We start from the raw sequence: 14,648 nt of genomic DNA, 5'->3' as shown, positions 1-14,648 counted from the left end.
ATTAAGCCTCACTGTGTTCCTAGATATAGAAGGGAGGAAACAACTGTGTTTCATTAGGGAATGAGCCTACATAATACCAAGAATATTTAGGAAATCTTTTCCTTTGTCTTTCTTACAAGTCCTGTGGTCATTTGCATAAATGATGGTTGGTAGTAGTAGAACTCATAGAGTGGCAAAGTTTAAAAATTGTTATGTAGTAAAGGAATTGGTTAATGGCAGAAAAGACAATTAATAAACTACAGTTAGGGGTCAGATTAGAATGTTACAATTCATGGGCAGAAAATTGGGACAACCATAAAAGAATAATAATAATAAAAATTAAAAATATTGCTCTTTCCGTCTCCGGCTGCCGCAGCGAGAGGAGCCGCCGCCATGTCTGCCCACCTGCAATGGATGGTCATCCGGAACTGCTCCAGCTTCCTGATCAAGAGGAACAAGCAGACGTACAGCACCGAACCCAATAACCTGAAGGCCCGCAACTCCTTTCGCTATAACGGGCTGATTCACCGCAAGACGGTGGGCGTGGAGCCTGCGGCCGATGGCAAAGGCGTGGTGGTCGTCAAGAAGCGGAGATCCGGCCAGCGAAAGCCAGCCACCTCCTACGTGCGGACCACCATCAACAAGAACGCCCGGGCCACCCTGAGCAGCATCCGGCACATGATCCGCAAGAACAAGTACCGCCCGGATCTGCGCATGGCCGCCATCCGCAGGGCCAGCGCCATCCTGCGCAGCCAGAAGCCCCTGATGGTGAAGAGGAAGCGGGCCCGTCCCACCAAGAGCTCCTGAGCACCCCCTCCCCCCAACGCAATAAAGGTATCAGCCAGCGTTCTTCAGTGGAAAAAAAAAAAAAAATTAAAAATATTTTTTAAATAGAAAAGTATTAAAATCCATACTAATAACAATCTTTAGGTTTCACCTTTTTCTGTAGAGTACTTGGTATCCTAAATTTAGAAATAAAGTCAGTGCATGCTCTTGAACTATGGTTGTAACGAAAAACAAAAACAGAAGCAAAAACAACAAAACATTGGCAAGTTTGATAAGGTTCCTTGTAGGGAGAGATTAAGGTAATCATGTAGGCTGAGTGAGGAATGAGGTGACGAGAGAAGGGAGCTGGTACAAGAGATCAAAAGGAAGAATACATTAAAAAAATCTCTCTCCCTTGTTTTAAAATTGAAACTGTTGTTTTGAAGGCAGGGATTTTCCTTTCCACGGCTTGCCGAATTATCCAAAAATCAAGGACTGGTTCTGGTTAATTGACTCAGAGGGTTATTCCAGGTGGCTACAACTTTTACCATCTGCTTTGAACACGCTTCAGTCTGGTATCCCGGATTCCTCTGCCATTGGCACAATAACTTGGAAGACTTTGCTCTGCCTGGACCAACAGATTGATTACCTATTTGGACAGTCTTCTGTTCTTTGGACAATAGCCATCATGTGTGCTGATTCTCAAATTACCCCAATGGCAACTATGACCAGTAGTGGGTGGTGGCCCACCTTTCAACATACCCCCCAGGACATTCACTGTGCCCGCCTGGGGAGCAGTGATGTAGAAAATTCATGGCATGTTCTTACATTAAGTTTATTTTGTGTCCAAATTTCTCATAAAAAATAAGACATAATTAAAAAATTGGCAACATTTTACAATACCCAGTACTATATAAGGATAAAGTATGAATGCTAAAATGAATAATAATAAGCATTTATGATGCTTTATAATTAACCCAGTTATTTATTGATATGAAAATGTAACTCATTTTAGAAGATATTCTACAGGCTTTTAATCTTCCATATTTTAGAAAACATTAGGCTATTTTCTTGAGTTTTGCCACTTATTGAATCATTTCTATGCCTTCTGTAACATAGGGGCATGCCTCCTTAAAATCATTAGTATTGGGGGAATCTGTTGGTTTTGGGGTAAATAGGAAAATAAAAAACAATTAAGCTTGACTTTTGCAGTTTCTTGGCGAAGCCAGTTGCAGACCTATTTTTGGCTACTTTTTAGGGAAAAATGAATGCATACTAACAGAACTTACATCCCATACAGAAATTCCATGAGCATGTTAATACTTTACATTGTTGTTTAATTCATACTGTGGATACCATTCTTCACTTATCTCTCTCTCTCGGCAGCCGTCCGTCTGGAGAGACGATGGTGTAGCTTCTTAAGAGTCTATCTGCACCGCCGAGAATGGCTGTGCAGTCCGACTCGGGAGTGACATGGTATCTGTCTCCTCCCGTGTTGAATCGACATCTTGCGATGATGCTGAAGCTACAGAGCCTGGGCAGGGTAATATGGAGGGTCTGCTGTTGCCCATGCAGCAGACCCCCCCTCTCTTCGCAGCTGAAGGGTCCAAGGGAAAGACGGAGTCGATACAGCTTGGGTTCAGGTGCGCCGCAGGAGTTGCCGGTGTTGACTACAACGTCAAACCGCCTTAGGGACTCCGGCTCCGGATTTTCTGTCGGGGTTTACTCCCTTAGCCTTTCCCCTGAAGAGGTATGCCGCAAGGCAGCAGAGGTTTTTTGGAGTCAGAGTTTTCCTTCTCTGTCTTCACTTATCACATATGTTTAAATAAGCATTATTTTATGATGGAAGCACAACAGCACTTGGAGTCAGTCAGAAACATCTGGAATTTATTTCTTCTGTCAATAATTCATGCTGTCACTGGAGAAATTATGTCATCATTAGACCTGCAGTTTCTACCTCTGTAAATTTGGTCTATTGTTCTCATTCTTAAAGTAGATGTAGTCATTTACATTAAGCTATAACCTAAAGTTATAAAATTGACTTTTAGTTTCACAACAATGTTAAATATACATAATATTTATGTAGTAATTCTTCTCTTGTAGTTTTTCTTCAGTAATATTTGAACAAAAAAAAACATAATAGCTACACTCATGTCAGCACTTCTATTTTTAAGTGATTTCTGGCTTTTATTTTATGTGTAAAAGTGATGAAAATTTTATATGTTACCAGCATGTCGTAGAAGCCAATGGCAAAGCAAAATCCAGTGCTATCTATAATTATTTATTAAAAAATGAGGGTTGAACATAGAAATTCTCAAACTATATTCTTTCAAATTCCATTTAGATATGTCTACTACGTCATAAACCAGAGTCCATCTTTCATAAGCACTGTTGTTGTTTGATGTGTTTTAAGACAACTTAACATCTATTTTTTTCTATTTCATCAGTATCATTAGAGAAATGATACCCACAGAAAGAATCACTTAAGTTGTGCAAAATATTTATCTTCAGATAAAATTTTTGCAGTTTTATTTTGGAAATACATTTTATTATGAAATGAAATAGTACAATTTCCCTTCTGAAACGTCTTTATCTAAGATGAAAACTTTCTAATACAACATTGGTCATTACTATGCTAATCCAGTAGCATGTGAGGTTCATTAGGTGTTCTGATGTTTCTGGGCTGATAAGCTGAAGATAAACTTTCCTTTTAAATCATTACATAATTATGTTTTTGGTTACACCTCAACAAGAAAAAGACAAACAGCCCAATTAAAAAATGGGCAAAAGATATGAATAGACGTTTCTCCACAGAAGATGCTCACCATCATTAGTCACAAGGGAAATACAAATTAAAACCACAATATGATGCTATTTTACATTCACTGAGATGACTAAAATAAAAAAGCCAGAAAAATAAAAAATTCTGGCAACAATATGAAAAATTGGAATCCTTATAAATGCTAATAAAATTTTAAGATGACGCACTCCCTTTGGAAACATTCTTCAGAATTTTTAAGTTTAACATAGAGTCACCATATGACCGAGCAATTCCACTCCTATGTACACACTCAAAAGCAATGGAAATATATATGCACAGAAACCTGGATATTAATGACTTAATGGAAATATTCATAATGACCAAGAGGTGAGGACAACTAAAATATCCATTAACTTATGTAATGAATGAAAAAATGTGATATATACAATAAATTATTATTTAGCAATAAAAGAGAATGATATCCTAATGTATGTTACAATATGAGTGAACATCAAAAACCATCATTAGGACTTCTGGGCAAGGCATAGACAGACATGCTGCATCTCCCTCCACAACTAAGGAATACAACTACCTCAAAACTAGAAACAACCAGAAGTTCCAGAAAATCTAAGTGCATGGAAGTCCAGCAAACAAAGATATAAAGAAGAAATACTCATCCAGACAGGTAGGAGGGGTGGAACTGGGGCAGAGAGGACACAGTGTGGTGGTGGCAGCAGTGGCAACAGCAGCAGGCCAGCAGAAAGCATAGTTACACATTTTAAAAAGTCAAGAGGGACACCTGAGGAGCATTCCCAGATCCTCACCAGACCGCGCAGCTCATGGTCCCAGCACCAGGGAAAATCAAGCCTCATTGCTTCTGACTGCAAACCAGTGGGGGTTGGGACAGAAGCAGAAACTGCCAGTCTCAGAAGAGTCCACTTGTTTAAAGGGCCCCCAGAGTCCTAGAACATTTGCAGACCCACCTACTCTGGGAATGACAGCCAGGGCAGCAGCTAGAGGGGTGCCAGTCTGGTGCGGAGGTGGGGAAAGTGTCTGGAAAAGGGGCAAGTGCTGGACAAGAGGCATTGTTCCTTCTCAGACTCCTCCCCCACACACAGTGCCACAATGTAGTGAAACGGGGCTCCCATTACTGACAAATGCCTAAGGCTCCGCCCCTTACAATGTAGTAGGAGTGACAGTTCTCTCTGGGACACGGAAGCAAAAAAAATACAGGAGACTTCCGGCCAAGATGGAGGCCTAGATTGACACTCTCCATCTTCCTCCACAACTAAGAAGGAATACAACTACCGCAAAACCAGAAAAAACCAGAAGTTCCAGAAAATAAATGGAAGTCCAATGTATGAAGTTATAAAGAAGTGGTGCCCATGCAGACAGGTAGGAGGGGCGAAGCCAGGGAGGAGAGTTTAAGCTGTGCTGTCTGCAGCAGCAGCAACGATGGAGTCAGGACGGCAGTAAGCACAGACACCTGTATTTAGGAGGAGGCTAGAAGTGCCCGAGGAGCAGCCCCAGCTGCAGACCAGACCTGTCAGCTTGTGGTTCCAAAACCTGGGAAGGCAGATATACATTGCCTTTGACTGTGAGGCCCGGAGGGTGTGGAGATAGAGGAGGAGGCTCCTAGTCTCTCAGCAGAGAGTGAACGGCGGGAATCAATCTCCGACCCCCACCCCCACGTAAAATGCCATAGTGTGGTGACACGGGTTGCCCAATTGTGACGAGTGCATGGGACTCTACATCTTATAGTGTAGGAGGTGTGACAGTCCTGCCCAGGAAGAAAGGTAAACACAAAATGGTCAGGATGGCACAGATCATGATAGAGATCCCAGTGACTCAGCTAACTAGACAGCAAATATCTAATCTAATGGCTCAGCAGATAGGAAATCTTTCTGAGACTCAGTTCAGAGCTTTGGTTATAAAAATGTTACAGACCTAACAGCAGATCTTAAGATGGTGAAGAAATGAAGGCTAGTCCTGCTGAAATGAACAAACACACATATGAAACTAGTGGTGAGGGCAAGAAAACCGGGGATCAAATCAACAAATCAGAACATAGGGAAGAAACAAACAGTCAACCAGTGCAGAAAAAGGAAACAAGAAGTGAGGCAAATGAGGAGAGGCTCAGAAACCTATGGGACAGCTATAAGCGGGCCAACATCCAAATTATACGGCTGCCAGAAGGTGAAGAAGAAAAACTAGAAGTTGAAAAATTATGTGAAAAAATAATGAAGCAGAACTTCCGTAAGTTGGGGAAGGAAATAGACTTACAGGTCCAGGACCCAGGGAGAACGACACCAAGACACATTATAATCAAAATGTCAAAAATTAAGGATAAACAGAGAATCTTAAAAGCAGCAAAAGAGAAGAAGAGAATTATGTACAAAAGAGTCCCAATAAGACTATCAGCTGATTTCTCAAAAGAAACTCTGCAGGCAAGAAGGGACTGGTAAGAAATATTCAAAGTAATGAAAAGCAAAAACCTACAACCATGATTACTCTACTCAGTGAAGCTGTCATTCAGAATAGAAGGGCAGAGAAAGTGCTTCCAGGACAAAGTAAAACTGAAGGAGTTCATCAGATCCAAACCACTGTTATATGAAATGTTAAAGGGACTTGCTTAGGAGGAGGAGGATCAAAACTATGATCATTAATATGAAAACTGTATCACAACAGCCAACAACAGAAGCTAGGGAATTGAAACAAAGGCAGACTAAGTAGGCAATGAGAGTGGGAAAATAATTACTGGTATGGGGAACATTTTGGGCGGAGGTCAGTGGGGAGGGAGAAGGGAGAAAGGGAGGGAGATGGTACAGGAATTAAGAAGCATAGTAGGAAGGAGTGGAGTAGATAGGAAGATGTTGAGAAGAACTATATGCACAACCAATGGGCATGGACTAAGGAGGGGAAACTGGAGGGAGAGGGGGTCACTGGGTAGAGGGGAACAAAGGAAAAGAAATTGAAACAACTGTAATAGCATAAACAATAAAACATTTAAAAAAAGAAAAAAAACTATTATCTAAGAAACTGGTCACAAAACACTACATATAATTTTTTTAAGTGTATTTTATCGATTACGTTGTTACAGTAGTTCCAATTTTTTTCCCTTTGCTTCCCTCTGCTCGATACCCCCCTTCCCTCCAGCAATCCCTCTTAGTTCATGTCCATGGGTTGTGCATATAAGTTCTTTCCTATATTATTTTTAACATCCCCCTCTCTATTTTGTACCAACTGATTATACTTCTTAGGCCCTGTACCATTTCCCCATTTCTCCCCCTCTCCCCTCCCAGCTGATAATCCTCCAAATGATCCCCGTATCTATGATTCTGTTCCTGTTCTGGTTTGCTTAGTTGGATTTTGCTTTTATTTTTTAGATTCGGTTGTTGATAATTGTGAGTTTGTTGTCATTTCAGCGTTCATAGTTTTGATCTTCTTTTTCTTAAGTAAGTTTCTTTGACATTTCATATAATAATGGCTTGGTAATAATGAACTCCTTTAGCTTCACCTTGTCTGGGAAGCACTTCATCTGTCCTTCCATTCCAAATGATAGCCTTGCTGGATAGAATAATCCTGGTTGCAGTTTTCCATTTATCACATTGAATACTGCTTGCCAGTTCACTTCTGCCTGCAAAGTGTCCTCTGAGAAATCAGCTGATAGTGCTATTGGCACCCTCCTGTAGGCAACTCTCCGCGCCTCTCTCTTGCTGCCCCCAGGACTCTGTCTTTATCTTTCACTTCTGGCATCTCAATCACGATGCGTCCTGGTGTGGTCCCCTCAGGGTCCAGCTCACCAGAGACCTTCCGTGCTTCCCGGACCTGTACGTCCATCTCCTTCGCAAAATTTGGGAAGATTTCCTCATTTTTTTTTCAGTTCTTGCTTCCTTATTTTGTACTGGTTGACTGTTTTTTTCTTCCTTATGCTCCAAATCATTGATTTGAACCCTGGTTTCCTTTCCTTCACCATTAGTTTCATGTGGATTTTCCTTCATTTCACTTAGCATAGCCTTCACTTCTTCTCTTATGCGTTTTCCATACTCAAGCATATCTGTCAAGTCTGTGAGCATCTTTATCACCAGTGTTTTGAATTCTACACCTGTTAGGTTGTCTATCTCCTCATCTGTGAGGTTGTCTATCTCCTCTTCGCTCATTTCTCCCACTGGAACCGTGATTCGTTTCCCCTTTTGGGCCATACTTCTCTGTTTCCTCACTCTGACAGGCTCCTGTGTGTGTTTGCCTCTGCAGCCCAGGTAGAGTTGTCGCTCCTGTTATGTTGTAAGGGGCGGAGCCTTAGGGATTCCTCAGTACAGGGCAACCTGCTTTACCATGCTGTGGCACTGTATGTAGGGGAAGGGTCTGAGAGGGAACAATGCTGCCTGCCCAGCACTCGCCCCTTTCCCAGGCACCTCTCCCGTTTCCTCACCAGACTGGTGCCCCTGTAACTGCTGCCCTGGCCGTCATTCCCAGAGTGGGTGGGTCTCCAGTCATTCTAGGACCATGAGGGCCCTTTAAACAAGTGGACTCTGTTGACACTGGCAGTTTCTGCTTCTGCCCCAACCCTCACTGGTTTGCAGTCAGAAGCAATGAGGCTTGATTTTCCCTGGAGCTGGGACCGTGAGCTGCGAGGTCCGGTGAGGAGCTGGGAACACTCCCTGGTGTCTCTCCTGAGTTTTTAAAATGTGTGACTACGCTTTCTGCCGGCCTGCTGCTGTTGATGCTGCTGCCACCACCACACAGTGTCCTCTCTGTCCTGGCTCCATCCCGCCTACCTGTCTGGATGAGTATTTCTTCTTTATATTTTTGTTTGCTGGACTTCCATGCAGTTCAATTTTCTGGAACTTCTGGTTGTTTCTAATTTTGATGTAGTTGTATTCCTTCTTAGTTGTGGAGGGAGATGCAGCATGTCTATCTATTCCTTCATATTGGCTGGAAGTCCATGATTTTATTTATATGAATAGTACAAGCAAATTTGTAGAGACAGAAAGTAGATTAGTGGTTGCCAGGGGCCAGGAACATGGAAGAATGTAGATTTGTTACTAATGGCTACTATATTTATTTTTTGAGGTGATAAAATACTCTCAAATTAGATAGTTGTGATGTTTGAACAGCTTTGAGAATATACTAAAAGTACAAAAATGTGTATTGTAAAAGGATGCATTTAATGTTCGTAAATTATTGTTTATAAAACATACTCAACTAGATAATGAAAGCAAAGGGATCTTAAATCACTGTCCATAACTGTGAGACAATTGTTACCAGTGATGAGAGAGACTCTCAGAATTCATGGCTAATTTTGAATTTCCATGGTTGTTTACAGAGAAGAAATTCAGTCATTCTATATGATGTTTTGAGTGTCCTGGGAAGATAGAGGGTGATTTTTCAGAACCAAAGGAAGATAAATTAAAAACTGACAATTTTCAATTTTCCAAATGACAGTTCTGAGAACACTTAAACAAGAAGATTTGTGGAAGATGAGTTTTAAATCTGTACCTTACGGTAGAAATTTCTAAAATAATCGAATCTTTTACAGGAGAGTTAAAAAAATACTGATTATCTGTCAAACAAGGTAAAAGCAACCAAATTAGTATTAAGTGTAATGGATTGTATATAAGTAGAGTACCTTTTCCCTCCTTTCTTTCTCCCTTGTCAAAGACAATGAGGACCCTTTCTACATCTAGTCTTACTTAGCTATGAAAACTCAGAATATATGTTTGTATCTAATGATACCTATAGAACCTCATGCTGATATGCATATGAATGCAAATATTTTGGAGAGATAGATTCAGAATATAGTTTCAGAATACAGTGCCAGTTCCCAAAATCCTACTAGAATTTTTGCCATTGTGTAATATACATTATATTGGGAGAGATATAATGCAAATAAACAGCAAGTTAATAAAGAATAAATTCATAATAAAAATAGTTTCTCAAAAACTCTGAAACACTTCAAGTAACATTTTTTCTTTGGTCAATACCAATAGTTTAAAAAAAATACTGGTTTAACACATCTGGGAAAAAAATGACTAAATGTATCTTAGTGTTAAAAATTTATTTACTCTGTTCATGCATCCCTGGACTCTGATGTCATTATTATTGTGAAATGGAGGAAGAAGGGAAAAGAGAAAATAATGGGTAAATGAAGAAAGGTTTTACTCCTTCAGTAAGTTCCTTTCTTAGGCTATCTACCTAAGCATAGCATTCTCTAAATCCATCTTGAAATAAATTTCTCTAGTTTCAAGGCAGTAGAACAAAGGACACAAAATTAATAGTCTGGATATAAAGGTTATCTGATTATTTGCCCAGTGTTTTCTTTCCTAGGCCATCGAGCATGAAGCGGAGTAACAAAATTCTTGACTAGATAAGCCTGCAACAACTTAGAATTCTTTGTTTTAGGAATATGATTAAATTATTTTCATAAAGTTCTGATAACTTTAGGACAAACATTTTATGGATAAATTATATACTTTTATGAGAATAAATAGTAAGAGTCATGAATCATGTTAATTATATGAGGCTAGCTTTCTTTTTAACTTTGCAAGATTTTTGTTAAAAATGTTAATTTGTTAAATTTTCTGGGTGTTTGGATTTAAATAAAAATTAAACAGTTTAAGTGTTTTCCTGCCAGGTTAATAGTAAGTAGCATAGTACAAGCTGTCTTCTGGTTTCAAACTCATTTAATACTGTTATACTTCCACACTATCCAGCACACATAACCTCAAATGAACAAAAATGGAAATGAGTTGTTTACGACCTTCAGTAGTAACATGAAATCACTCTTTATTCATTATCCTTTATTAACTTTATGCAAAGCCTTTTTTTTAAAACTGTGACAAACCTTTCTAGGAAAGGAAAGAAAACAATTTCCTTTTGGGTCATCAATCAATGAATAGCAGCTTGGTTCCAACTGGAAAGCCACTTCTGCATTGTCAAATACAAGTGGTTATTAACCAGTCTCCAAACAGGATGTGTTATTCCCATTACTTTTCTCTCTCCTGATGAGCAGTTAAGTGGATAGAAAAAATGAATTGACCAAAGTAGACAGAACTGAAGATGATGTATTTGCCAGGAACCAAGGTGTAAATGAAACCCCTAATAGCTTCCATTGTGTTTCATAGTAGAGTAAAATCGAGTCAAAAGAACAAAGCCTGCTTATTTGTGAGAATATGGCACAGTTCATGTTCATTTTGGATTCAGGAAAGCTAAGCACAATATAAAAAGAAGACAAACCCTATCCTCAAGGAGCTCATAGCTGTGAAAAAGAGAGACAGAAAGAATCAACTGAAGGTGAAAGATTGTGATAGGTATAGTGATAAAAGTAAACCCAAGGTGTTCTAAAGTATGTCAGCAAGAACCAAATCTATATTAAGGCCAGGAAAACTTTTTAGATTGAGTTTTTTGAGTTGTCGTGAGGTTGGATAAACAACTAAAGAGAAAAGAATGTATTTTGTACAAAAAGAGAAGGGCAAAAGAAAGATTTGAAAAAGTGAGGCAAGAATCTAAACTATTAAGTTGCTTAACATAGTTGCTGTGTTTAGACAATTATGATGTACAAAATGAGTGGGACATTTAAAAAAGATTAAGAAGATTTTATTAGAGGAATCTTCATTAGGTTAGAATCTTCTGACTTCTTATAGGAGACTCAGATTGATATTTATTTTATCAGGGTGAACTTACCTATTACAGATAGGCTGAGGGAGAAATTTGGTAAAGAGGACAAGATGAAGGACACAAAGTTTTGCAAAGTGAGTTTTCAAAATGACTGGAGTGCTACCACTTGAGTCTCTGAGTGAAGAATGTGAAGGGGTATTGACTATGTAGCTGTGGGGGAAGGAAGCTGAAAAAGTTCCTGACAAATTGCTCCCTTTCCCCTAGGATTGTAATTGCACATTGGGGACAATTTTGCCTCCCCAATGGATGTTTGGTACTATTTTGATACATTCTTGGTTGTCACAACTTTCAGCAGCACTTCTACTATAATCTAGTGGATAGATACCTGGGATGCTACTAAACACTCTATAATACTTAACACATCTCCCTCACCCCACTCCCATAAAAAATGATTTTTTTTAGCTTACAATATTAAGAGTGCAGAAGTTGAGAGCCATGCTTTAGGAATGAGCAGGTGATGTTACTTTCAGATTTAGGGATTTGAGGATTAGGTAGAAATGTCAAGATAATAGACTAAATTTGGAATAGGTGCTGAGCAGAACAACACAAGTGCTTAAGTTGACGAAGAAATGGAAAGGTGTGGACCAAAAACCTAGTGTGTCTGAAGCTAATGGACAAAATTGAACTGAACTACAGAAGAATAAGCAAGATGCATTGTGTTATGGCTATGGGGGGAAGGCACCAAGTTTACTCTCTGGAAGGGTGGTGTCATGCCATGGACAGAATGAGGCTGGGGCTATGCCACTGTGCTACACATCTCTGCCAGTTCACCTGCCACACAGACCCCAGCCCACTTGCAATCTGCCATCTACCACCTGTTCTTAATGAAAGTACTTTCAAGTATGCACATAACTTTCATCCCCTTAATTCAAGAGACAGGTTTCAGTGTTCATTTTTCTTGACATTTCAACATCTGTCACTGTTGACCACTTGATTCTTGAAACAGACTCTCATCTTGGCTTTCATGCTGCCCAAACTTTATGGTTTATTAGCTACTGTTTTTTTAGTCTCCCTCCTGGCCTTCATTCTGTATCAGATTATTATTTATACACCCCCTCACCCATTTTTATTTTTTAAGTCTCATCTAATTGATATTTCTGTCTCAATGCTTCACAAACAACTTAAATCCCATACATTCAAAATTGTACTCTTTTCCTTTCCCTGAAAACTCTCTTTTTGTGTTTCTTAATGAACAGCATCAGAGATGGCTGCATTTGTTAAGAAGATGAATATTACAGAAAATGCAAATTGATGTTGGTTTGCCCATCCTAGATTTTATTCTTTCATATACAAACTCCAGAAGTCAGCAGTTCTGGGCTTGTGTGACAGGTTCACACATTTTTAGAAATAAATTTTCTTTTATATTATTCCTCTGCCACTCTTCACGTTGTTCTGTTGTTCTTCTGGTTAGAATTGTCACAGAGAGCTGGTAAAGTTCCCAACAACACATCATTATACCAGGCTCCCGACAGAAGGAAAAGAAGAATGACTACATCTGCTCCATTTAAGGATGCTTCCAGTATGTTGCTTACACCACTCCTGCTTTTAGACCGTTGGCCAGAACTTGGTCACATGCCCACAGCAAGTTTTAAGGGAAGCTGGTTAACATAGCTAGTTTTCTAGGTAGCCTAGAACAGATGGCTCCAGAGTCATAGAATGAATACTGAGTCACTGGCAGTACCTGCTATGTAGTCCAAGAGCTAGGAATCTCTGTGCAAGTCTAGGTTCTTTTTCCACTTTTACTTCTCATATATATTGAGTCACATATTTATTGAGTCTAGCTTTCAAATCCTCAACTATGTTTATCTTTCTTCTACCCCTACTGAAGCAGCTTCTTAATCAATTTCCTTAGCTGTAAACCTGTATCTAAAAAATCTATCCACAATATTGAAAATAGATTATTAAAACAACCAAACTCCAAGATTTAATATGTTGCTTTGCTTTAGAAAACTACTATTAACCATTGTATAATGTCTAAATTTATTAATGCCATTAACCTTTCCCTATTTTATGATACCCTTGTTCCTTAAAATAAGGAAACTTTGTTTTTAGAAGGGTAGACCATGACTTGTTAAAAGCCTAATGCTTTCCTAAGAGGTCAGTGTATTTCCAAAAAAGTTAACTTCTCATGACCAACTGTAACTCAATGCTTCTGCTCACTGGTACTGGTAGCAGCTCACTTTAGGAATTGATGATGCTCCATTTTGGTGCTGGGTTTAGAGCTATACTTGAGACTTTGCTACTTTCCTTCATTGAGAGGTGAAAAGCATTCACTAAATGTTGGCTGTGTGGTCAATAAACTGAATATTTGATGATACAAAAAAGATTAGCACTGTAGCAATATGGATAGCTTCAAAACTGAAGATGAGGCATTCTTAAACTCATTTTAGCCACTCCACCACGTTACTGAATCATTATCCTCTCTATTTTCTATTTTGTCCTCCATACTGATCATTTCCCCTTCTCTTTATTCCTTTGATCCCAGAATATTTCAAATGCAGTTTAGTTTCTTCTCATTTATAACCATATGTCTGAATGCTCCCTTTCAAAGGATGCTTTTTTCATTAAAGAAATCGTTTTAATATTTCAATAGCTTTGAAGATATTAATGATTCTTTTTTTCAAGGTTTCTCTTTCCTTCATAGTCTCTGTTTCCTCTTTGTCCTCCACCTCTTGTTATTTTTTGTTATTTACCTTTAATATTAAAAGGCTTTTCTTGGATAGTTTGTAAGGTTTGGTCACTATCATATATAAAAGGATTTCCTCAGATAGTTGGTAATTTTTAGTTTTCTACTTATTTCAGTAATGAAAGACTACAAAGATACTTGGAAACACTGCTGTTTCCCCTATTCTGTCTCTTCTTTTCCATCCACTGAACCAACTCCTCCTCACCCTTTACTTCTCATCTTAAATGACAACTTTCAAAAGTCACCTTCTCTTAACACCCAGATCAGGTAAAATATACTTAGTAAAGAATCCAGTAACATTTGTTATTTTCTTGTCAAGATCATCATACTTTTAACTATGTGCAATATCCAATGCCTTATTTGAACACACTGGGACCAAAGAGAGAAAGAAAGAAACTAGAGTTGACATTGTGGAAGTGTCATTATGAGTTTGCCGCCCACTTACCCCTCTTCTCACAGAAATCAAGACAGAATGCCTTCCTGAAGAAAGCATGCTGTCCAGGCTGAATTTGATCAAGAATATAAGGAGAAGCAATGATGAGTTTATCTACAGTATGCTTTTAAAGGGCAAAGTAAAAAGGGCTAGTCAATGATCAGCTATAGAAAGGGCGTTCTGTTGGAGATAGGAGAAGCTCATACTGGGAATGATGAGACTTTCAATTCATCTAGCTCTTTTAACATATACAGTCATGCCAAGTTTTGCCCAGAGTGGGCAAATAAAATCTGGTGTTCATCAGTCATTACTAGCCTAAGACACTATGCACTGTTTTTGCCCCTTTG

At 39.0% G+C, this 14,648-nt stretch overlaps 1 pseudogene; it reads left to right on the top strand.

The window, feature by feature from the left end:
* The first annotated feature begins 336 nt into the window (after window positions 1–336).
* LOC150008265 (large ribosomal subunit protein eL28 pseudogene) lies at window positions 337–828 on the top strand (annotated as a pseudogene).
* Window positions 829–14,648: the final 13,820 nt, after the last annotated feature.

The sequence above is a fragment of the Furipterus horrens genome, unplaced genomic scaffold (assembly GCF_987537825.1).
Source record: "Furipterus horrens unplaced genomic scaffold, mFurHor1.1.pri manual_scaffold_5, whole genome shotgun sequence".
In the NCBI taxonomy this organism is placed as follows: Eukaryota; Metazoa; Chordata; class Mammalia; order Chiroptera; family Furipteridae; genus Furipterus; species Furipterus horrens.
The sequence above is the reverse complement of the archived record's forward strand: the minus strand, read 5'-3'. Positions and strand labels throughout refer to the sequence as shown.